This window comes from Triticum urartu, chromosome 3A (genome assembly GCF_056163025.1).
Source record: "Triticum urartu cultivar PI428250 chromosome 3A, HENAU_Tu73, whole genome shotgun sequence".
NCBI lineage: Eukaryota > Viridiplantae > Streptophyta > Magnoliopsida > Poales > Poaceae > Triticum > Triticum urartu.
The window spans coordinates 239,132,632-239,158,314 of NC_141875.1; the positions used below are offsets into that span (position 1 = coordinate 239,132,632).

General features: G+C 46.1%; 1 pseudogene; it reads left to right on the forward strand.

The window, feature by feature from the left end:
- The window catches only part of LOC147979330 (NAC domain-containing protein 75-like), a 42,771-nt pseudogene extending 18,219 nt beyond the window's left edge, over positions 1-24,552 (forward strand).
- Positions 24,553-25,683: the final 1,131 nt, after the last annotated feature.

The window sequence follows — 25,683 nt, forward strand, 5'->3', positions numbered from 1 at the left end:
AACCCATTTGAGATTTGTAAGAATGTGTAGCCAATTTTTGAATTCTAATGGAATTTACTACAACCCATTTACAGTTTGTTAAAAGTACAACCCTTTTCAACCAACCATTCAAAACAGAATTCAATAAAATTTCCCACATTTTGATGGGATCCGAAATATTTTTATCCCGAAATTTCTAGTCAGATTAAATACAATTTCAATATAAATTTATATTACGTAAAAATCCAACAAAACATTGCGCTCGCAACAATTAATGAAATTAAAATTTTCAATGTCCAAAAATAATATTTTATGAAGTAATTATGTGTTTCGTGCATTTTTTATAGTTACTGCCTAGTTTTTATAATTACATCCCATTTATTATTTCTTAAAGCCCATTTTCTTGTTAAGCCTAATGCATCCCTCCTAGGAAGGATCTGCAGCCCAGCGGGGCGGAGAATAACAACTTGACCTTGCCTGGGTATTCCTAAAAAAAGGTATAGCAGGGCTAGCCATTTTCAGCTTGAAAAAAATTAATATTTGGGCTGGATATCTGGCCTGGGCTAGACAGGCCACAGCCCGCCCAGTTAATAGCTGCAGCGATGATTTCGTTGTTGTTCAGAGGAGAAAAATTAATATCTGGGCTAAACATCGCTCAAGAAAAACTCTGCAGTGCTCGCAACTCAAAAACACAAATACTGCTCGAGGTACTTGGTCCCAGCTGTCGCCCGCTTCTTGTGCAATTCTCTCATTTATTGACTACATTGGTTGGCAATGGTGTGGGACCGTGATGTCAGGAAACCAGGAGGAAGCAAAAAAAATATAGTTTTATATACTAATAAGGAGGCACTTGCGTACGTGCGGCTATGGACCTGGTGGGTCCCCACTGTCATCCTCTCTAAGTAAAGTCATCTCCTCATCCTCATGTCCGTTGACCATGTTGACAACGCGAGACGGTGGCACCACGACAAGCGCAACAACTCGAAGGATGACGGAGAGGGCCTCGCGGGCCCTACGGATGGTCTGATACAGCGCCCGCTGCTCATTCGGGAAGCCAGGATCATAGGGCCACATGTCCGCGGCGGCATTGTCATTCGCTTGTTCACCGGTGCTCGTTGAGGAGACGGAGATTGCAGCAAAGGTCCGCCTGTGCTGGTAGCTCTTCCGCTATTAGGGCGTTGAAGTGCGGCCGCACCTGCTCTCTGGTGAACACGGCATGAACCGGCTTAGACAGTGGCGCCGGCTCCTGGTCGGAAGCTATGTCCATCGTCTGATTGTAATCGCTCAGCTCGGCGAGGTAGCTGGCGAGCCAGCATGTCCGGCTGCTGGACCGACCCGCTGCCAAGCACGAGACCGACTGCCCTAGACCACCCAGACCGCCTCCCTCGCCCGCGCGCGCTTTCCACCCGGAACGGTCAGTGCCGCCCGCCCCGCTTCCCGGTGCATGCGATTGCTCCGCCTTCAAATGACACAAGTGCCGTCCGTCCTTCTGATGCCCACATTAATGATACGCGGTTGCCGAGGCGGATACTCCGGTGCCACATGTCCGTCCCTCTGCCGCCCACCATTGCTATATAAAATGCTGCGCCTCCCATAGCGGCAGTCATCCGCATCCGTTCCTATTCTCCTATCCACACCACTACTGCCCACCATGGCTTCCTCGTGCTCCAGCGCTATTTGGGACAGGAGGACGACGGACCACAAGGAGATGGCAGCCATTCTTGCCGACTGGCTGGCCGGCAGGCAGCCGGAGGACGACAACGTCCCAATGGAGAACATGGTAGTCGATGATCCGGCGCCAACCCCCTCCTCCGCGCCATCGTCGCCGGTGCATTGCACCATGACCATCGGCGAGGCCTGTGCCCAATATATGGACATGGTGAGGCAGAAGCGTGACGAGCAGTTCCGGGAAGCGCAGGCCGACGCCGCCTACAACCACCATCTCCTCGAGGAGCACCTGCAGGTAGAGGAGCAGATCGCCGCAGAGCAGGCGGAGCAGGAGGCGCTGCTTGACTCGTACCGCTCCTCCCGTGAGGGCCGCCTCGAGCGCTGGCAGTTCCGCATGCGGGTGGCGGAGGCTGTAGCCGCATACAAAGAGGGCGATGAAGCGGGCGAGGCGCTGTTTGGCGAGACTGAGGACGAGGCAGAGGACAATGCCGGCTCCGACGAGTCCCCGCTCCGCCGGCGTCGATGAGGCCCTGCTTTGCCGAGGCCCCGCGGTGCCAACAACGAGGCAGAGGGCACCGCTGGCTCCGCCGAGGCCCCACCCTGCCGGCAACAAGGGGGAGGATTTCTCCCGCTCCACCGAGGCGCCGCCCGCCAGCAACAAGACAGAGGATATCGCCGGCTCCGCCGAGGCCCCGCCCTGCTGCCAACGAGGCCGCCCCACACAAAAAACAAGGAAGAGTAGAACATGGTAGGACACCGCCGCTCGGGTCCAAGTAAGGCCACCGCTGCTACCCTCCGGTTGCTGGCACTGAGCTGTACATCATGGAGCAATTCTATGATTACAGGATGATTGAAGAGCGCTTCGTGGTTGAGCAAGCTCATGAGATATAGTCATTTGCTAGAGAACTTGAGCACTTCGGTTGTATGCTACCGGACAAGTTTGTTGTCGGAGGTATCATCACTAAGCTTCCTCCTTCATGGATCTCATTGGCACTCTTGATGTGGAAGAAAAGGCGAGAGCAAAGGACACGCGTGCTCGAGGAATGGAGGGAGGATCTAGTGCCAATCTGGTACAAAAGAAAAACTTCCATACCCACAAGTTCAAGAACAAGGGAAAGTTTGATGGTAAAGCAAAGTTTGATGGGAAGAACAAGGCTGTGCAACACATGAACTTCAAGAAGAAGAATGACAAGAAGAAAGGTGTTTTTCATGTGGGGATCCTGATCATTGGGCTCCTAGTTTCCTAATCGCTATGACAAGCTAGGCGGGTTGACCACTGACGGCCGGTTAGCTTCTTGGCGGCGACGTGGAGTCGGAGAGCTATGTTGGAGAAGGATGCTGCTTCTACCTAACTACTGGTGCAGTTGGCTGACTGACACGTGGGCCCAACAGGCATCTGGGCCACATGTCAGTTACGTAACTACACTTAAAGTTAAGTCACTGAAGCTTCTGTTTGGCTCAGCCGAACATAGGTGGGTAGCTTCGGTTAATTAATTATACCTCCAGCACACCCCTTTTTAGTTGAAGAATGTATGAAATGTAATGAAATCCGGCATGTTTATATGAAATCCGACCGTGTATGAATGAATTTATTTCGATTAGTTCGAATTCTTGTATCACTAGCATTGGATGAACATGCAAAACAATACGTACTAGCATTATTCCCAGGATGATCACCACGTTTGCAGCAGTTTCACATGTACTCCCTCTGGTTCTTTCTAGTCTGCATACAAGTTTTTTCTGCAGTCAAAGTATCTCTACTATGCCAATCCTATAGAAAAAGTATGCACACAGGCCTGGAGTACAGAGGAACAGAAGGAGTACAAAGAGTTTGAGCAGCTTTTTAGCGTTCCCGTACATTACAATCAAACACACAGGCCTGGCAATTCATAGAGAACATTCAAAACAATCGATGATTATGCATCTCAGCGATTCACATGTCAGAGCCAATATTTACTTCACAATTAAAGAATAAAGAAAAAATGGATCGACGCTGCTGACAGCAAAGGGCGTCCCATTCGAAAATATCATACACATGTCTTCTTGCTAAAATCAATGAGAAAAATTTGACAAGGTTTTCCCATTCCAAATTATCAAATGCCTACGATTATGGAACGGGAAGGGTTTGCCATCAGTTCGGACATTGACATGGCACCTCGTGCTAAATAAACCAGCTGTGTAGTTCCACCAAAATTAACCAAATCCGCGCTTAGCTTGTATGATTTCGCCCTTATATGTTGCAACGCCTTGAACTTATCGGCACCTCCTTTCTTGAGATGGAAATGAATGATTCAATGTATTCATGAATATTTTGTGCAATTCCCATTGAAATCAAGCTGAGCACCCCTGTTTGCACAAATACAAAAAAAGCGATTAGTATAAAGCAAATAGTACTATGAATTGACAGTTTAAACAGGCACCTACATGGTCCATGTAGAGCACACTTTTAGAAAAATGGAACTCACCGGAAAGAATCCTAGAACAACATTGTACTCGCGCATCACAGCAAGAAAATGGAGATTTGTTAGTCCTTCTGAGCTGAAGTTAGTTTGGTCTTGTGGGGGGTAATGTAACCATCCTTCAACTGTTCCTTCTGATGAGAAGATAGAGAGGGCTTCTTCATCCTGGCATAATCGGAACTAGTCACTTCGCGTACTCCATATTCTTCTTCAGAGGAGGATGATCCTGTTGTGCAAAGATAAGAGGATAACTAAATGCTAGCATCCCTGTGTGCTAGAAAAGGAAAGGAAATATTTAAAACATCACAGATGAAGCACTTCTCAAGGACAATACCACTTTTTGATGACAGTATCTAAACAGTAGCACAACACCAATAGAGATGACAAAGCTCAATCATATGGATGAAATCAGTGAGCGAGTACCAACCTTTGTCAAGAGGCTTATTGTGTAGAGCATACAGATGAAGCACTTCTCCGGAACCATCTGTTGCTATCTACTGTGGTGGCCATGCTTACTATATACTCCTCGATTAGATTAATGTTTCCAACATCTTCTTGTGCAGTTCCACTAAAATATATGGTATCCTCAAAGAAGGTCCCTGTTTGCACAAGTAGAGATAATTATGTATTACATTAAGAGTGGCATCAAATCAGTGGCAAAACAATTGCTCGATCCAGCCATAGCAATAAATTAAGATGCAAAACTATATCATTACTTGTGTCATCACAGTTCCAGTGCTTCATTACAGCACCAGGAGTTGATTTTTGTTTTTCTTCCGCTTGTTCTTCCCCTTCATCACATGGTTCAATAACAGACAAGCTTCACCTTCAATGTAAGATTTGGCATGTCAATTAGGTTGGACAAGTATAGCACTAAACAATGAAAATAATTTTCTAATGAAAGTGGCAAAATACAGGCCAACAGTTGTGAAATATCCTTATCTTACCTCAATGAGATATTGCGGTGCACATACATATTGGAAGTCTTGTCTCCATTTGTGCAGTTCACTAAAATCAAGCAACATTACCGTACAAGTAGCACAACACATGAAAGCACACTGCAGAATCATGTGAAAGAAGGCTAGTACTAACCTCTCATGACGCGGAATTCAAACAACTCACAAGAAGAAGATCTGAACCAAATTTGCCAACACGGATAGGAAGTAAGATCTCTTCTTGTGCAGTTCCACTAAGATCAAGCAATCAAGCAACATTGTCGGTGTGACATTTTGGTTGAACTGCACAAAACACTCTTAAAACAAAAGTGTTTTGTGCAATGCAACAAAAGGTCACAATGGCAACAAGGTGAAGTAGATAACCCAGTTTACACAGAGGTGTAAAGGAAACAACTAGTGGGCAATAACGGTGGATGACACAGAAGCCAACAAAAGAAGCATCTACCTTATCTAAATGGGAAAGAAAGCAAGACAGTAGCATTTCTCAAACGGTGGCATTGATTAATATTAACAGAGAGATTATATTAACAATAAAATTTGTTAAACATGTAATTTGCTTTTAACTATGGCATTGCATCAATTTTCTAGTGGCATTATTAGAGGGTGCTTGTTTACAGGGACATTTTGGTGGAGGGACTAAAAAAACTCCGTGTCAGTCCCATCTAAACCAAACAGGAGGAACTTTTAGGAACTAAAAGTGGGCATTTGGGACTAAGGAAAGAAGACCCCGAGGGAGAGTATTTTTGGGACTTTTTCCAACAGTTGCCCCTGCCATGCATCGCACCTTGTCTCTATTAGTTCATTACTAGGGGTAACATGGTTTTTTGGCATGTCATTAAATAACCTCTAGTCCATGTTTAGTCCTTGGAACCAAGCAGGTCGGGACTAGGGAGTTTTTAACCAAACAGGGCCTTAGATTAACAACAGCTAAAGAGTTGCACGGGACAGTGGACGCACCAGCACCATGTGCATCTACCGATGTACTGGGGTGATGCACAGTCTGTTGCAACAAAGAACAAACAACGAAGGAGCATATTTGTGTGGGTCCCAGTTTTGTTTTCTTTAGACACCTTTCCCTATGTGAGCGCAGCAAATCTAGTCCTGCTCAAACTCTATAGCCTTGTCCCCCAAAACAAAAGATCAGTTCGTTATAGATCTGCGTACTGCATTTGTCATTGTTTTCCCTTTTCGACCAAAGTAGGTGCTGGATAGCCAGTCTGTACTAGTACTTTCCCCACTTCCTTTCCTCTGCGAACCATGCCCTAGATTTATGCTATATAAATTTCCCCACAACTTTCCCCCATTCCTGTCCTCTTTGAACCACGTCTTAGATTCATGCGATACAACTTTCCCCACTACTTTCAACCTTCCTTTCCTTTTTGAACCACATCCTAGATTCATGCTATACAACTTTTCCCACTACTTTCCCCCATTCCTTTCCTCTTTGAACCACGTCCTAGATTCATGGTATACAACTTTCCCCACAAATTTCCTGTTTGATCCAACACCTAGATTCGAGTGCAGAAGCGGAAAAAGCCCACATGCAGCTAGCGCAATGCATGTGGAATAAGTAAATTATACCTTAAGGTTCTTGGGGTGTGGTTCGGTGGCGAACGGAGGCCGTTCGACCCACACTTTGTACGGCGGCGAAGAAGAAGGGGTTGGAGGCCCTCCCGCGCCGCCGCTGGGTGAAAGTGAACAGTTGTGCCGGTAGTGGATTCCCTCCCTCGCCGACGGTGACAGCGTTAAGCCTCCTTCCCTTCCCTGTGGACGGATCCTACCGGCTCTTTGACCAGTATTGAGGGGAGAGAGAGAGGCCAACGAAGTCTTGTTTACATCTGGAGAGGATGAGAGAATGTGAAGAGAGCAACTACAAGCAGACCAGCAGTGAGGGGGGAGAGAGAAGCCAACGAAGTCTTGTTTAGATCTGGAGAGTGTGAGAGAGTGTGAAGAGAGCAACTACAAGCGTTGAGGCTCCAGCATGTATATATATACTCGAGATAGTGTGAAGAGTGCAAACCCTAGAAAACAAGCGCCGAGGCTACAGCTTATATGTGATGAGGTGATTATACGGTCACTACAAGATCGTATAGCTCCATATCCATCCATTTTGACCAGTCAAAGAATCCTCCTGGCACGAATTATGCTCAAGTGTAGTTATCGAACCCGAGACCTCAAGTTTAATGAGAGAACAGGCTAACCAGCTACACAACCCTCCCGTTATGTTCGACAAGAGGAAAATAACCTTTTATACATTCCTGCATTCGTGTGACAAGCATGTCGTGTTTTTTGTGTGTGGGAGTCATTGGGATTTAAATCATAATCGTTTCATGTGGCTTTGGTGGTAAGACTATCCATGGTGGTGCAAAAATAATGCAGCCTTAGTCACCTTACCTCTCTCCACGTAGTACGTTGGGTCCCACCAGTCAGAGGGCGAAACAATAAATTAATAAGAAAAATGAAAAGCATCAGCGGTGTATCTTACCTCACACATCTCACTACTGCTCGGGAACACTGTCCAATTGATCCCTCTATTCGCTCACATACTATTTTAAGTGAATCCTTATTATAACATGCACACAATTTTGGGCACTTGTAATCGAGCTAAGTCAGTATGCCACTGTATCTTGTACGACTACCTCTGTCTAGGTGTAATAAGTCACATTAGAAGGTGCAGCGGGACTAAGGTGCAAGCAGATTGGAGGAGAAGGAGAAACTTGACCGGTCATTCCTCCAATCAAAGCCCTGATTTCTGTCTCTAAACACAACAATTAATCCAAACAACTAAGAGATGCCATTTTAGCTATCATGCAGGGCCACGTATTAACTCGCATGCAAGCCGACTTTGATTTCTTGACTGATCAACGCATAGTTGTGCTCCATGCATTGGGTTTCTGGGGGAGATAAGAAGGTAGAGTAAGGAGCGTTTCGTTACATTGCTTAGGCTGGTCATAGTGGTGAGTAACTTGGACTGGTACAACATGCATATGTTACTAGTCTATGTTATTACTACGCGAAGTTCGCCGTTGGAAGCGAGCCGATCTGGCTCTCCTGAGCTAGCAAGGTTTTTCTAGCCCACCCAAGCTAGCTAGCCCACAAAAGCTAACATATTTTAACAGTTCCAAATGCCTAACCTTGCCCGGCTATGCTATAAGCTATTCTTGCTAAGGATCCAAACGCTCCCTAAGTAACAACGCTCCCTAGCAACAAGGCCAGGAGGGGATTGAGATGCGAAGTTAATGGACGACGCCTAAACATGTTGGGAATATCTGATTTCCGTAGGATGACTTAACACCTATACAGAGGGAGTACTACTCCTCAGTCCAGGTTTGATGGAATATTCATCACCTCTTCTCTTCTTGTACGTACTCTATTCGTATCTCACTTCCTGTGGCTTCGCACTCGCACGATTTTCCTATTCTATGAACCTGTGTGTGCGTGTGCGTGTGTGTGTTTAACAGCATGTGTGTGTTAGAGAGAGTGACAAATCGACCTACTCCTACAGAGAGATGGTGTGTAGTGTACGATTTTAGCCGCGAGAGTCGGTGCATCCTCTCGTTTCCGGGCGTCCGGTAGGGACAAGCAGACAGCTGCCACGCCCGCTCCTGACCAGCCTGGCCCACCCAAGCCCCTCCATCGCCCGCACGCGCTTCCCGCCCAAAAAGGTCAGCACCTCTCCAAAGAATCGGTGCCGCATTCATGCCCAGGCAGAGCGGACACGACCTCTCACTGGCACCTGCATTGAAGGGAGAAGCGGATTCAAGAGTGATGGTTGCTTTGTCCATGCAACTTACTGCTGGGTATATGTGATTTGACGGCTCATTGGTCATTATTACTGAGGTGGTAGGACTGCTGGATTTCCCACGCTTTCGGCGAAAGGAGGTACTACTAGATTGCAATTTTCTCCATTCTTACGGCAGAGGAATGCAAGAGTAGTGAAAACACACACGCTCAGTGATTACATGGCCCACCTCACACTATCACCATATTTTCTGGACACCGTGCGACACCTAACTCTTTACATAGTACTCCTCTGTTCCTAAATATAAGTCTTTGTAGAGATTCCACTAGGTGGACTACATACGGAACAAAATGAATGAATCTACACTTCAAATGCATCTCTATACATCCGTAAGTGGTTCATGGTGAAATCTCTACAAAGACTTATATTTAGGAACGGTGGAAGTACTTGTATAGTACTTACTGTAATTTATTAGCGTGATAGTACAATGCTATGAAGCTTCCAGCTTCTATTACATGTATCTTGCGTCCAAGGTTGCCCGTTGCAACATTTCATCAAATACAAAGGAGACTAACATACATGCTATTGCATCTCAATGATTGACAGATCATAGAAAATATGTACTCCCTCCGTTCAAAAATAAGTGTCTCAACTTTATGCTACATACGGAGCAAAATGAGTGAATCTACACTCTAAAATACGTCTATATACATCAGTGTTTCGAGTATGTACTAGTAGTTCATATTGAAATCTACTAAAGGACATATATATATATTCGAAACAATATGATAATCGCTCTAACCAAGGTAGTAGGGACGAGGAGTAAACGGAGGGAGTAGTAAAAAAATTTCTCCTCATCCTCCGAGCCACCGCGTGCGTGGGCGAGGGAGCGGGCGTAAGGCGTACAGTACTAATACTACTCATGTAGTCCCTAGCCATTGAAACAGAGACAGCTAAAGAAAAAATGATCCATGCAGTCCCTAGCCCTTGAACCGTAAGACCTAACCAGGCTTTAATTTCTTGGCAACATTGGCGCTTCCTAAGAAATGAAGTTTGCAACCCTTTGACCATCAGATCATTTTGTGCAGTTTCAGCAAAATCGAGATGAGCATCCCTATGGCAAAGAAATTGAAGAAGCGTGGTTAGAATAAGATTACTGGGACTAGTTGATGAGACATAAACTCATCACAAATACAGTACGTAGAAGCCAGTAGAGGTATGTGCGGGGCAAAGAAGTAGAGAAATATCCACATGGAGTGATGTGGGCAGCTGGAGCAGTGGTGCAAGCCGGCTGTAAAGGGAGTTGTACCTAAGGGATGTCGGGACGTAGCTCAACCTAGAGGAGGGCGGTGGGAGGAGGCAACTACCCACGTCGCGGCAGTGAGCAATGGACGAAGGCAACTTCACTGGCTTTGTGAGAGAGAATGGCGGGGACCCCTAATCGGGACGTGTCTACAGTGGGTTTTCGTCGTCGGCAACGGCGACTACACTAAGCATCCACCCCTTCCCCCGGCGACATGATCTGCTAGGATGTTAGAGACGTGGCCACATTTTTGTGCGAGAGAGTGTGAAAACTGAAGAGAGCAACCCCAGCAAGCAACCGTGTAGGCTCGTCCTGCCTATGTATATAGTGGAGCGGTTTCCTTTTCTCTCCATATGAACCTATTTATATTGCGTACGTACCACTGAAGAAAAAACTTTATCTGTAAATGACGCGGCACCTACTACTCGTTCTCCTATAAACCCTGCGCTTGGCATCTCCAAACTATTAAATTTGCGATTGGCTCTTCGCCTCTTAGGGAAGTTGAGCAATAATGGCACTGATGTATATATCGTTCTGGCTATATGAGACCGAATGAATTGCTGCACGTCCACCACATGGTGAGGGTCGAGGGGCGAGGGAGAGTGCGTACCATTACATCCGTTTCAATATGGACTACATACAGAGCAAAATGAGTGAATCTACACTCTAAAATACGTTTATATATTCCTTTTGTACTTTTGTGCAGTTATTTCATTTTAATAAAGGGATGTGGGGCTTTGCCTCATAGTAAATATTCAAAAAAAATTATGTTTCTATACATCAGTGTTTGGAGTATGTACTAGTAGTTCATATTGAAATCTACTAAAGGACATATATTCCAAACAATATGTTAATATCTCTAACCAAGGTAGGGACGAGGAGTAAATGGAGGGATTACCAGTAAAATTTTCTCCTCGTCCTGCAAGCCACCGCGCGCATGGGCCAGGGAGGGGGCGTAACGCGTAGTAAGCAAGCTTCACCTCATCCTGCGAGCCACCACGCCCGTGGGCCGGGGAGACGGCATACTAAGCAAGCTTCTCCCTGTTCTGTGAGTTGACGGGAAACATCAAAAGTACTCCAGTGTATAGAGCCTTGCCTCTAAGGTAGGCCCCACATGGTTTGCCTCTTTTTTAACATAACGGGTCAAGTCGCAATTTGTTTGTTCTCCTGTGGTAGACGATCCTCCCTCCATCTAGTGGACAGCCAGTACACGTGTGAAATTACCACGTGGGCTGCCTTTTCGTACAGAAATAAGCTCCACCATGTACCCACGCGGGTGTGGGTGGGAAAGAGACGGGAGTACATACGCCGTGCGTGCACCTCTTCTCTTCGTGCATGTCCCCCACCTACGTGGGTGTGTGGGAGGGATACAGACCTAGACAAATGGCGTGTGTGTTCGTGAGTGTTTTATTTTGGGGGAGGTTGATTTCGTGAATGTATTTGTGGGAATACATGTCAATGACATCTCAAACAAAATTTTGCATGCAATGTGTGTGAAATGGAGGCCTATCCATATCATATATAGAGGGTCAGGCGATCCACGAGAAGACAGGGAGGGGTCATAGATGTTGATAGAGTCGAAGAGAGGATCAAGTGGGTGGGTGCGAGATCGATGAAGAGAGCCACCAAAATTGTGTGTGTGTGCAAGTCAAAGATATAGGGCGACTGACCTAGCTATCGAAACGTCAGAGGGCACAGGTCAAGTTTGTGTGTGGCACGGAGACATGACTAGAGCGCTCGATGTATCGGTGTGTGTGGGGGAGGGGTGGGGGAGGGGTAGGGGTAGGCAGAGGCCTAACTATAGAGGCAGAACAACTCGTATATGTGTTGAGAAGGTGAGACCCAGCTATGTCTTGAGGGAGATCGGTCAACATACATACATAATTGAAGGATGGGAAATAGGATGGGACAGAGAAAGAGGAGAGAGAGGGAGGGAGAGGGGTAGAGTGCTGGATGGGTGATGGAGTTGCTTCTCGAAGATGGTGGGAGAGACCTACTAGACAAACTGAGGGTGGAACTGCAATATTATCAATAAGAGTGGGGATGTGTTTCTACGTGTGCCTGTGCGTGATAGATCTGTCGGGACACATCCATGGATGATGAATTGGAACCATGTTTTTGGTAAGCAAGCCTAACTAGATCGGTAGATCAATTATTGTTTGTCAGAGGAATGGAGAGACATAACTAATGAGGTAGATCAATCGACGAGTGGGGAAAAATGAGTTATAAGGACCTAGCTCGCTATATTTATACCGGTAGATCGGTCGGTGTACCCCCATTTGTTAGAGGCAAATAAGGCCCGGCGAGGCGGATAGACAGAGAGAATGGAGCTAGGAGGTGGTGCGAGAGGCCCAGTTACTAGCTAGATAGGGGGAGGAGTGTGCGGTTGTGAGATCGATGAAAATAGGGGCGAGAGTTTACGCGTGTGTGGGACCATATGAGAGACACGAGGCAAGGACACATAAAGGAGGAGATTGAAGGTGCGTGTGTATGTTGTAGGCAGACATCGCTGGAGAGGCTTATCGATGGGTGTGTGTCGGAAAGGAGTTGTGGAGATTGTGGGAGAACGACCTAAAGAAAAAAAAATGAATGTGCGCTTTGGATAGAATGTTGAGGGAGGGGGAGGGCGAGGAGGGTGTGTGCATGCACGAGAGAAATTTAGTGGTAGCTACAAAGGTTAGATGATTGTGTGGGTGTAAGAGACTAACAAAGATCATAATTTGATATGAAAGTGGATTCATATATTTGAATAGGAGATCATAGTGTTTTAAACATATGCATGCATGAATATAGCGGTGATACGCGTGTTGTGGTTTTGCACATGTTATAGCATAATGTGATAATGCATGGTGTTTGCAACTCACAGCTAAATGTTGAACAATCTAAACCATACTATACATCGAACAATCTCACGTTTTATTTGTGATAATGTGTGGCATTTGCAGCTTACAAATAAATATCGAACAATCTAAACAATACTATATATCGAACATTCTCACATTTTATTTGAATTTGTGGTAATGTGTGGTGTTTGCAACTCACATCTAAATACTTGTAGGCATAGGGGGCGGGGCACCATACATAATGTGATAAACACATTATACATATGAGACATGGTTCAGTTTGTGAAGATCTAGCTAGAGCTTGAAATGTACTATGATTTGAAATCAACATAAAGTGGATTCAAAAAATCGAGTTCGAGTTGATATAGTACACATAGTTCATACGTAACTCAAGACTAATCATGTGGTGTGCTGTGAACAGAATACACAAACGATGGTTTAACTTGACAATAATGACGATAGTAGATCTTATTAAAATAGAGAAACGAATTCAAATGCTTTGACTTCACAACAATCATTACTGTAGATCTTATTCAAATAGAGAAACGAATTAAAATTTAGTTCAAATTGAAGTGGTAGTATATACGTTTGGAATGCACTAAAACGTTCACTTGAGTACTAGGTTGCATGCATTATACACCTAGCAAAATATTTTAATTGAACATAACATGAATTCAAAGTTTTGAATGACATTTGTAGTGCGAATTGATTTGGTACAGTACACGTTAGGCTTGTCCGGAAATTTCAACCCGCGCCTTGTTAGCCCGAAATATTTAAGATATCACTACAAAAAAATACACTTCTGTGATGATACATGTTTGTCACAGTAGGTCACATTTTCTGTCATGCATGTACATCCATGACAATTTTATGACAGAATCAAGATAGTCATACCTGTGCTGTCGTAGAAGTGTTACATGACATTACCAAAATTATCATCATGGAAGTGTCTACTTCCATGACGATAAATCGCGCATCACAGAAGTGCTTTCATCAAGGGTGACCGACACGTGGCATCCCCGTAACGAAACGCCGTTAAGCTGTCGGGTCCGGTTTTGGATCCGGTAACCCGCTAACAGCCCCGACCAATGGGGATTTTCCATGTGTAAAATCATCATTGGCTCGAGGAAACACGTGTTGGCTCACCATTGGGACAGATGTCATCCACTCATTGGACCGAATGCGCCTATGATACGTCGACACGTGGCACGGCCGAACAGTGGTCCATTCCTGTGAAAAGGTTGGCCCGTTTGACTTGGCTTACATACCTCCGGCCGGATACCACCATCATTTTGCACAACATCAATAGCAGTGCGGCCGTTCGGGTAGAACCCTTCTCCACCATTGGGATCGGCCTTCTGGACTGGCTAGGCTTGAATATGTATGATGATGCCTACATGAGATTGAAGAAGATAGCAATTGTGGACCCGGCGACAAAGCGACGCAGCTATGACGATTACTATCTCATCGCGGTGTTCAACATAAGGATTTACATCAATGCAAGAGTCAGTAACGGCAAAGGCTGGCGCATGTTGGCGGCGGCAGATTTGTACCCCTACACGTTCGAAGACGTCATGCGCCATCTAGGCCGCATCTTCACGGTGACAATCCAGGGGACTTGTTTCATCTGGTTGCCATCCTATGGTACGGGAGATTACAAACGGAATGCACAAACCATCATTTGCATCCCTAACGGTACTCCATTATTTTGTAGGGACCAGTCATCCCGCGATCAAAATAAGATCGCCGATCCTGGATGCGCATTTGCATCCGCAATTCGGTCGAACTTGGAACCTTGTAGCCGACTTTGGCATATTGGGATCAACTATCTTAGCAGTCATTACCCATGGTACCATTGATGTGCAACATGGTCACGCAATCTACCACGATCGGACCGTCACCATCTACCCAGGTATTCCATTTTTTAACCCTCTCACCTTCTCTTTCATTGTTGTACCAGTACTCTACTTACATACTAGTAGGAGTACTTTTTACCTTGGAGTAATTTTTACCCACTAGCTGCCACCATTTTTGTTTTTCCATGTCTTACTATCTCATCCATGTAGCCAAGAGTGGCTATATATAATAAGCCGGTTATTTTACTTCCTCTATACCGGAGTTGTACTACTTGCTACACAGTATTCCTGACCGCCATATTTGAGCACAACATTATTATGCATGGACCTTGACTATGTACGTCACCATGTGTCCAGATCTGAGATGCCGCATGTACCAGATGAACGACGTCGAATTCGACCCCCGTGATGCCACGTGGGTGCCAAGGAACTCTCTTGGAGAGTACTCGCTTTTCATTGGGGACAGCTACCCCATTGTGAAGCGGATGCCACCTTCCGTGCACGGCATGGAAAGCCTGCCATTCATGAAGCATGGTTGTGTCTTCAGTGCGCACCGCCAGATGAACGACATGCTTGGACACGCTATCCCTGATTTATGCCACTTCAACTTGGATGAGTCTCCATCGTGTGGAACTGGACTAGAAAGCTATGACAATGATTCCCGTTGCCCACCGCTATGGATCGTGCCATCCATGAAGAACACCTAGGACTGGAACCTGGAGGAGGGCATGTAGCCCATCTATAACGTGTAAGTGGAGTACGGTAAATTCTGAACGGTAGCGCTGTGAATATATGTAGACTAGTCGTGCACAAATTTATCACATGAATTGGATATGAACTTGTGTGGCATACTGGCATTTGTCCTTTAGAATTTATTACTAGTAAATGTGTTATGTGTACGTGCAACTTGTGTGGTTGTTGCACGGGCTCCAACATGCTCTTTGAGAAGAAAAAAAGGTAGCACAACTTTGGATATACGTGACGTGGCGGCATCATACAGTAGCTTTGTTTGCTATAGTTGTAGTACGCTCCTACTAGGACGACAACTCCTATAAAACCTTGCGCTTGGCTCTTTGCCTATTCGGGAGGTTTAACAGTTCATACTCGTGTGAACCTTGCACTTGGCTCGTCGCCTCTTCGGAAGGTCCAACAATGATGATACTGCAGTACACATTATGCTTCTGGCAATCTGACACCGATTGAACTGTTGCACGTCCACCGCGAGGGCGAGGGCGAGGGAGAGGGAGAGGGAGAGGGTGTTGTAGTCAAAACCCTCTCCTCGTCCTGCGAACCACCATGCGCGTGGGCGAAGAAGAGGTGTAGTAAGCAAGATTCTCCTTGTTCGGCGAGTTGACGGGACACATCAAAGCAGTACTAGTACTAGTCCATACTGCGTCCTTTCCGGTTAGTATGGCTTAATTTGAAATGAGAAAAATACATTGGTGGTCAACATATGTAACAATAGGCTCTTTACGGTCACTATATATAGTTTTGCGGTGATTATATGATCACTAGCTCATCGTAGAGCACCGTATTGCACCCTACTGACCGGTCACATAGTCAACGTGGCACTTTGTTGATTGGTTAAATTGTCACCTGGTTTCTGGGTCCCACCTGTCAGTTGGCAGAGCAAATAAATCTTCTAAAAAAACAAAGAGTGTAGTACATCTACACTTCCAATGCATTTAGCCTTCAATCTAAATTGATATTGATTGACTAATGCACCAACTTGTGCTCTAGGTATAGGCTACATGTCTATCCTTAATTACAGCATGCAACGACCTTCATTTAATCTTCTTCTCTCAATGGTCGCATGCATACATAAATCTGTTACTTTTGGGCGTTAATTATGCCCTGGTCAATGTGTAAATCTCTAAATGTACAGTCTTTCATGGACATAGGGAGTAGGTTGAGCACTTGAGCGTGAGCATGTGTGGTGTGTCGTGTGCTGTGTGCTGCATGGGTGCGTGAGTGTTGCGTGCGTCCGTGTGTACGTGTGAGTGTTGCATGTTGCATGCATGAACGCATGCATGGGGCTTACTCCCTCCCATTGACATGTTCATATTTCAAGCTTCCTCTGTTCCCTCCATATGGTGATACTCCCTATGTTCCAAAATATGGAGTAAAATCCTCCCTCTGTTCCCAAATACGGAGTAAAATCCTCCTTCTGTTCCCAAATATGGAGTATTTGTCTTTCTAGAGATTTCAATAAGTGACTACGTACAGAGCAAAATAAGTGAAGTGAGCCTGGAGGCATAGGGATAATGCAGAAAGGAAGTCTTCGCGATCCATTATTCCCCATCTCGGTCAGAGAGAACTATTCAACTAGTCTTCGCAGTGAAGTGACAATACACGCTGCAGCAGATGGGACACTTAATTAATAAGCTGAACCAGCGTGTTGGTGTTCCTAAATCAGCCTTACCCAGTACTGCCATCATGTTTGCCGGTAGAGCATGCTTCTTTCCTCCATTAACTGACATATGGGCCCTCTTGTCATAGACACATATGTCATCGGTGTAACAATTTACACTCCGAAGGACGGTATATCCTGGTAGTAGTAGTAGAATTGAGATTTAATGCACTTTCTTCCCCGTCTTCCACTCTTCTTCCTCCTCTCTTCCCCATCATCGGCCGCACACCATTCCCCCATGCTCTCTGCTCACCCGCCCACGCTATCTTCCTTGGTAGCTCGTGGGTACCATATCCCCCTGCTCACTGCTCGGCCACACGAGGAGAAGCTTCTTCGCTCGCCCGCCCGAATCCACTTCCCCACTGGCTCGCAGGCACCGCAAAACCCCAATAGCAGAACCGACTGACACGTAGAGCCGCGATTGGAATTCCCTCCCCGATGTTCTCTTGGAGCATATCTGTAATCGAATGGACCTACTCAGCACCATCCGTCTGGCCGCATGCTCGATGTCTTTGTACCGTCTACTCGTCTACAACCAGCCGGCTCTTTTCAAGACACCCTGCTTGCTGATGCCTGATCCTCGCAGGTGCCCAGACACCGACTTGACAATCCTACAGAGGTTGCCGTGGTGCCCCTGGACATGCTACTAGTACCCGTCCACCTATCCTTCATTCGCGGCCACTACTGGGCGGGCATGAAGGCCAACTGGATCGTCCTCATCCACAAATCCGGTAGTCTGTGGCGTCTCGTGGATATCTACACCCAGCGAGAGATCACCCTTACATCTTTGGATACCGCCGACATCAAGCCTCGCGGCCCACCGACAATCCTGCCTACTACGCACGAGACGCGTCGAGCTTTTGGCTTGACCTCTGTTTGCTGAAGGTTGTAATCTACAAAGTGCGCACACCATCAGAAGACTACATGGCTTACAGGCTCATTGCCGTGTTCAACATGGGATTAGTCTATCTGGAATCCGGTAGCCATACATGGTTATGGCTCATTGTCGATCCTCTTTACCCAACACTTCTATCTGATGCTATAGTGCATGATGGCATCGTTTACGCGGTCGACGCACAGATTGGCTGCCTATACTGGTGGAATCTATCTTCGTGTAATTGTTCTATCTCATGTCATCTTTACCTTAAGAATACGACTGCCTGTTCATTGTTACAAATTTAGAATATATAGTATGTCTATAACCACATCATTGCTATATGTTCCTCTCATTTCCTAGATTTTTATAACCACACATGTTATTTTTAGAGTTGATATGAGAACAATTGGTATCTAATGATTGTTAGAATAGATATTATGAGTATAACCTCATGATTGCTATAAGTTACTCTCATTTCCAGGATTTTTATAACAACGCGTGTTATAAAATAGAGTTGATATGATAACTGTAGTAAGTGCTATAGTAGAATATGAGTAGGCCGTGCCATATCTGTTCTCCTCTTATTGTTACATGATGTTTGAACCATGATATATTGCTAGAATATGAATGCCATTAGCTTATTTTTTTTAACTTGGGGTATGATTATGACCACGACATTGCAATTCTCTGTCTATGATATGCGTCACTGTTATAATAATCTTAATTCCACACATACTCTGAACATGATTGATTATTTTTGTCCTTTTGGTTTCCAATTTGAATTGTTGCAGCAAACTCAAATGTGCATGCCTTCATGATTCCAGGACCTGGAATCATACCAGCCGATGGTTGGTGGTTTATCGCTCGTTCAGCTGATGGTGGTCATTTGATGCTCATTTGGACGTACCAAAATGACCGAACCATTTCATCAAACCACATGCAGTACAATGCCTGGGGCGTTCGTGACATTGATGGCTATGGCTGCTTCATGTTCGAGAAAGATCCCAGCTCCATTGGGCTAGGCGTATTCAACTGGAGGCGGGTTTACAGCCTCGGCGACCACTCCATGTTCCTTGGGGTCAATTATCCGATCATCCAACCAATCATCGATCATATCACCGGCGATGATTACCGTGCTACGCAACTTCCATTTGCCAGGGGGGAATGTGTTTACACATCATACCATGGGTTTCATGAATCACCATATCCAAAGATTCATCGACACAACTTGTTGCCAGATAATCTTCAGTGTGTGAAAGGCATCAAGCTTCCATGCGATGGATGGCTTTTGCAAACCCGACATGCGGCGATGTGGTTCATGCAAATAGCAAATATGCACAACTTGATTCGTACTGATATGTAGACTGAGCCATCTATTCTGCTGTTGTAGCACGACCCCCTTTTGTTGGATATTATGTACTGTTGTTAGTTTGAAGCACTCCTCTGGTTTGAAGGATAGATACCTTTCTGGGATCAAGTGCATCTTAACTCACCTGCGCAGGATGTATTGATAATGATGATGGAGATGTTGTGCAGTATATATATATATATGTATATCACTTAGGCTTCAAGTGCGTACTTGTTAGTTAAACCTATGGTTAAAATGTGACACTAAATACAACTAGTAAGTAGTATAGTAGCAGTACTAGTATACATCGGTCAAATTATTCATCATGTCCACACATTGAATTGATGTGACAACACGATGCACGTGAGGTGACACAAGAATCCTGGCAGCGTGTTCGGGTGTTCTGGACTTCAGATTTGGAGTACCACTTATCTGTCGAAATCTTTCATCATTCACTTAAAATAGTTGACTGATCATACATTGAGTACCATATAACTGGAATTAACTCATGCAAGTCAAAGAAGGATTGGCCGGTGCTACCGGCTGGAGTCAAGTTCAATCCCACGGGTCAGGAGCTTATCGAGCACCTTGAGGCCAAAGTGAGTGCTGACAGCGTGAGATCTCACCCTCTCATCGAGTTGTTCATACCATGTGACGCCCGGATAGTTACGCTGCAGTAACCCTCCGCTAATGATGCCACATCACCTCGATTACTGTGGCTAATCTCGCAATAGTTCGAAACCGATTTGAATTCAATTTAAAAATCAAGCAAACAATAAAATATTTTCAAATATTAAAACTAAAATGTTGGGGTGTTGCCAAATAATGCATAGGCAATTATTGTGGAGAAACCACAATTTTATAAAAGGTGTAAGTGCACTAAAATATTTAAAACAGCAGCAAAACATTTAACAAACTACCCTTTTCAATTTGATAAAAATATTAAACTATTTGTTTTATTGCCAAAAACTTATGGGGCAGTGGCATACTTATTAAAACTAAATTAGGAACCAGTGGTGTAGTTTATAAAACCAAATTCAAAAGGAAATTAAAATAAAAACAGTAAAACAGAAATATAAAATAAAACAAAAATAAACAAAAGAGAAAGCACTCACCCCCCCCCCCCGGGGGCTCCGGCCCAGCAGGCCACCGGCCCAACTGGGCCACGAACCACCAGGCCGGCCCAACCGGCCACCCCCCACTCCCCATATCCCCACCAGGGGGAAACCCTAACCCACGACCCACCTCACTCGCCCCACTTCCCCTCCCCACACCCCGCTCCTCCCTCTGCTCCCCCGATCCAGATTGGATCGGGCACTCGACGGCGCCTCTTGCCGCGCTGGCCCCATCGGCCATCACCCCGCCTTTGTTGCCGGCCGTCCTCCCCGAACCCCCCTCCGCGCGGGTCTCCACCACGCCTCGTCGCAGCCACCAGGAGCGCCTCCGCCTCGACCTCCCCTTCGCTAGACCCCCCCCTCACCGGACTGCTCCTCTCCGCCGCTCGTCCCCGTCGTCCTCCCCCGACCTCCACCGAGCACGCTATCACGATCCCTACGTCCCGCAGTGAGCCCCGACTCCTCCCCTCCTCTGTCTCACGCGCTCACCGCGGCCGGGGCGCGCCCTGGCCGCGCACGGCGCTCCGTCCGGCCGCGCGCACCCCCGCTCCGCCTACGCCCGGGGCCGCGCCTTCCTCGCATGGCCTCCTCCGCCTCACGCGTCCCCACTGGCTGCACATCGGCTCCCGCACCGCCACCTCGCACCGCTGTCGACCTGCTCGCCCGCGACGGCCGCGCCCCGAGACCCTCCCGGCGAGCCCCGTCACCGCTCTCGTTGTTGCTTCGGCATCGCTTCGGCCTCCAGCGGCCGCCCGTGCATCACCGCGGCCCCCGCCCCGTTCCGCGCCTCGCCGGCAACCACCCCGGCGCCAGCCACAACGCCCGCACACCAGCGCCCATTCGGGCTAGTGCCCGCGCGCCCGTTAACCCACCCTGTGTGGCCCCTAGGGCCAATGACATGGGGGCCCCAGCCCCAGAACATTTTTTTAAGGGAATTAAAAAAAATAAATAGATGAATAAATAATGAAATTAATTAATTAATTAATCAATTAACTAATTAATTAACTTAATTAAATCTGATTAAATTAACCAAATAAGATTAATTAACCTAATGATTAGTTAACCTAATTAACTACTATTAATTAGCTAATTAATTAGTATGACAGTGGGGCCCACCCACTAATTAATTTTGATTAGATTAATTAAACTGTTTAATTAAAATGTGTCACTGACTAGTGGGACCCACTGGTCAGGTTGACCAAGTCAACTCTGTTGACTGCTGATGTCAGCATGACATCATGCTGATGTCATTAATTCATTTTTGGATTAATTAATTAATTAAATTCTAGAAATTAATAAAATCTTTAGAAAATCATATCTTTTAATCCGTAACTCGGATGCAAATACTTTCTACATGAAAGTTGCTCAGAACGACAAGACAAATCCGGATACGCAGCCCGTTCGTCCGCCACGCATCCCTAGCATAGCAAACACGCAACTTTCCCCCCTCCGATTCGTCTGTCCGAAAACACGAAACACCGGGGATACTTTCCCGGATGTTTCCCCCCTTCACCGGTACCACCTCGTACCGCGTTAGGGGACATCTAGCATCACGCTTTGTCATGTCATGCATCTTCATGCATTTGTTTGCATTATATTTATTGTTTCTTCCCCCTCTTCTCTCGCTAGACACCGAGACCGACGCTGCTGCTACCTAGTACGACTACGGTGTTGACGACCCCTCTCTCTTGCCAGAGCAACCAGGCAAGCCCCCCCTTTTGATCACCAGATATCGCCTACTCTTCTCTATACTGCTTGTATTAGAGTAGTGTAGTATGTTACTGCTTTCCGTTATTCCTAGCCTGATGCATAGCCTATCCTTGCTACTACTGTTGATACCATTACCTGCTATCCTACTACTTAGTATAGGATGCTAGTGTTCCATCTATGGCCTTACACTCTTGTCCGTCTGCCATGCTATACTACTGGGCCGTGATCACTTCGGGAGGTGATCACGGGCATATACAATATACTTTACACAGTTACCTTACCTGTGATACTGTTCAGAGATGGGGGCTGAAGGGGCAGGTGGTTCCACCCAGGTAGTGGTGGGCCTGGGTTCCCGAAGGCCCCCGACTATTACCTTGTGGTGGAGCGACAGGGCAGGTTGAGACAACCTAGGAGAGAGGTGGGCCTGACCCTGGTCGGCGTTCGCGGATACTTAACACGCTTAACGAGATCTGGGTATTTGATCTGAGTCTAGCCATTTGGTCTATACGCACTAACCATCTACGCGGGAGTAGTTATGGGTATCCCGGTGTTGTGGTATCAGCCGAAGCCTTCGTGACGTCAGCGACTGAGTGGCGCGCGCCGGATTGGACCGGAACGCCACTAGGCTAGGTCTGCTTTCGGCCGTGTACGCAACGTGCAGGTGTGCTAAGGGCGATGGGCCCAGACCCCTGTGCGCATAGGTTTAGACCGGCGTGCTGACCTCTCTGTTGTGCCTAGGTGGGACTGCGACGTGTTGATCTTCCGAGGCCGGGCATGCCCCAGGAAAGTGTGTCCGGCCAAATGGGATCGAGCGTGTTGGGGAATGTGGTGCACCCCTGCAGGGAAGTTAATCTATTCGAATAGCCGTGATCTTCGGTAACAGGACGACTTGGAGTTGTACCTTGACCTTATGACAACTAGAACCGGATACTTAATAAAACACACCCTTCCAAGTGCCAGATACAACCGGTGGTCGCTCTCTCACAGGGCGACGAGGGGAGGATCATCGGTTAGGATTATGCTATACGATGCTACTTGGAGGACTTCAGTCTACTCTCTTCTACATGCTGCAAGACGGAGGCTGCTAGAAGCGTAGTCTTCGAAAGGACTAGCTATCCCCCTCTTATTCCGGCTTTCTGCAGTCCAGTCCACATATAACAGCCTTATTCCAGTTGATACCAATACATACATATGTAGTTTAGATCCTTGCTTGCGAGTACTTTGGATGAGTACTCACGGTTGCTTTGTCCCTCTTTTTCCCCTATCCCTTCTACCTGGTTGTCGCAACCAGATGTTGGAGCCCAGGAGCTAGACGCCACCTTCGACGACGATTACTACTACTCGGGAGGTGCCTACTACTACGTGCAGCCCGCTGACGGCGACCAGGAGTAGTTTAGGAGGATCCCAGGCAGGAGGCCTGCGCCTCTTTCGATCTGTATCCCAGTTTGTGCTAGCCTTCTTAAGGCAAACTTGTTTAACTTATGTCTGTACTCAGATATTGTTGCTTTCGCTGACTCGTCTATGATCGAGCTCTTGTATTCGAGCCCTCGAGGCCCCTGGCTTGTAATATGATGCTTGTATGACTTATTTTATTTGTAGAGTTCTGTTGTGATATCTTTCCGTGAGTCCCTGATCTTGATCGTGCACGTTTGCGTGTATGATTAGTGTATGATTGAATCGGGGGCGTCACATACCAACCATCGACAGCGAGCACGGCATATGCTACACCCATCCTGAGAAACTTCGAGGTAAGACACCGATCGGCCGTCTACTTGCACAAACATATTCCTTTGTTTATAGCTCTATTTTTTTAGACGCGGACCTGGTGAAGCAATTACAATTTGACAGTAAATAAAAAGTGAAACAGGTGACTCCAACATGCCAAAGATGTTATGAAAATGCCAACTACATACACTAAAACCTGTATTCGACAATACTACAGGTATCACACTGAGTGGCCTAAGCAAGAATTTCTTCCAGTGCAATTCCAGGGCATTCAAAAGGGGCACGTGGACACGTCGCAAGATACAGTCGGAGTGCGGCATCCACGCGATGTGGCACAACACCGACAATACCTTGCCGGTGATGGTCAATGGCCGGCAAACGGGCAGCAAAAAGGTTCTCGTGCTGCATAACAACAAGAACTTCGACCAGTAGAGGACCAACTGGGTGATGCACCAGTACCACCTCGGGGACTTGGAGCAAGAGAAGGAGCGGGAGCTGGTCCTCTGCAAGATTTTCTACCAGACGAACACTAGGTCCAGTAGTAAAAATATTATAAGTTAGTTTGGTATTGGTACTTGTACTACCTTGTCGTCCGCAAGTTGGTATTGTTGTTAACGATCTTTTGGTATGAACTTGGCATTTGCCTCTAACCATCATGCCGAGGGTCGACGTGGATATAAAGATGAATCATTTGTTTAGAAACGAATTTTCAGGCACCTGATTTTTATTTGATGGGTAGCATAAGCACCTGCCGTTCGAATTCCCATTTCTCCAAATTTTTCGAAATAAGTGCATGCTCTTATTATCACGATGAAAAAACAATATCCCTGCTGCATCCCAGTTATCAGTCTGTACTTGCAGAATTCTCTCGTTTATTGAGCACGTATATTGTTTTTCCAGGTCGAGCAAGTTTCAACTAGGTTGCAGACTTCCCAGGCTTTGTTTTGTTTTTAACAGGCCTAGCCCATGACGACAACGGGGCACAAAGATCCAGCAGGTATCTACTAGCCTCTGGCCCGCCAGCGTTAGTTATATTTTGTCTTACATCATCCGCAGGCACTTTTTTTACTGAATCAAACACATAGCCAAGTTCTATTTTCCTCTTGAAACGCTTGTCCTACATCCGTTTCCTAATCTCTACCTATAGTTTTACTAGTTCATATACACGTATCATTATATTGAAAATACATAAAATTCCCTTTTCATATTTACATCCTTATTTTTGTTGTTGTTTTCCCTCCCAACACTGATTTTTTACCACTGGTTTTCCCTTAAACCAACTCAATTGTCCCACGTCTTATATGCTTACAAAAACAAAACGTTTTTTGGCAAATCAATAAGTTCTTAAAAATGTTTATCATTTCGGGATTACAAAAGTTCAGACTCCACCGAAATATGCAAAATAAGGTTGAACTTTTTGACCGTGGTCCTGGGTAGAAAATTGGATGTAATAAATTACTTAAGAATTAGCAAATGGGCTGCAAATTATTAAAAAATGGCAAATGGGCTCTATGTTGTCTGTCATAGATTTGGAGGCTGACTTGTGGGCCTACTAAGTTCATGCGTACGCAAGGTTTATGAAAACAGAAACTTAGTCAACAATCGACTCTATCAGTGTCAGACCATTAGATGTCAATTTAACTGTAAATCGTGCTTCTTCAGTCTCTAATCTTCCTGCCCCAGCCGCCCAAA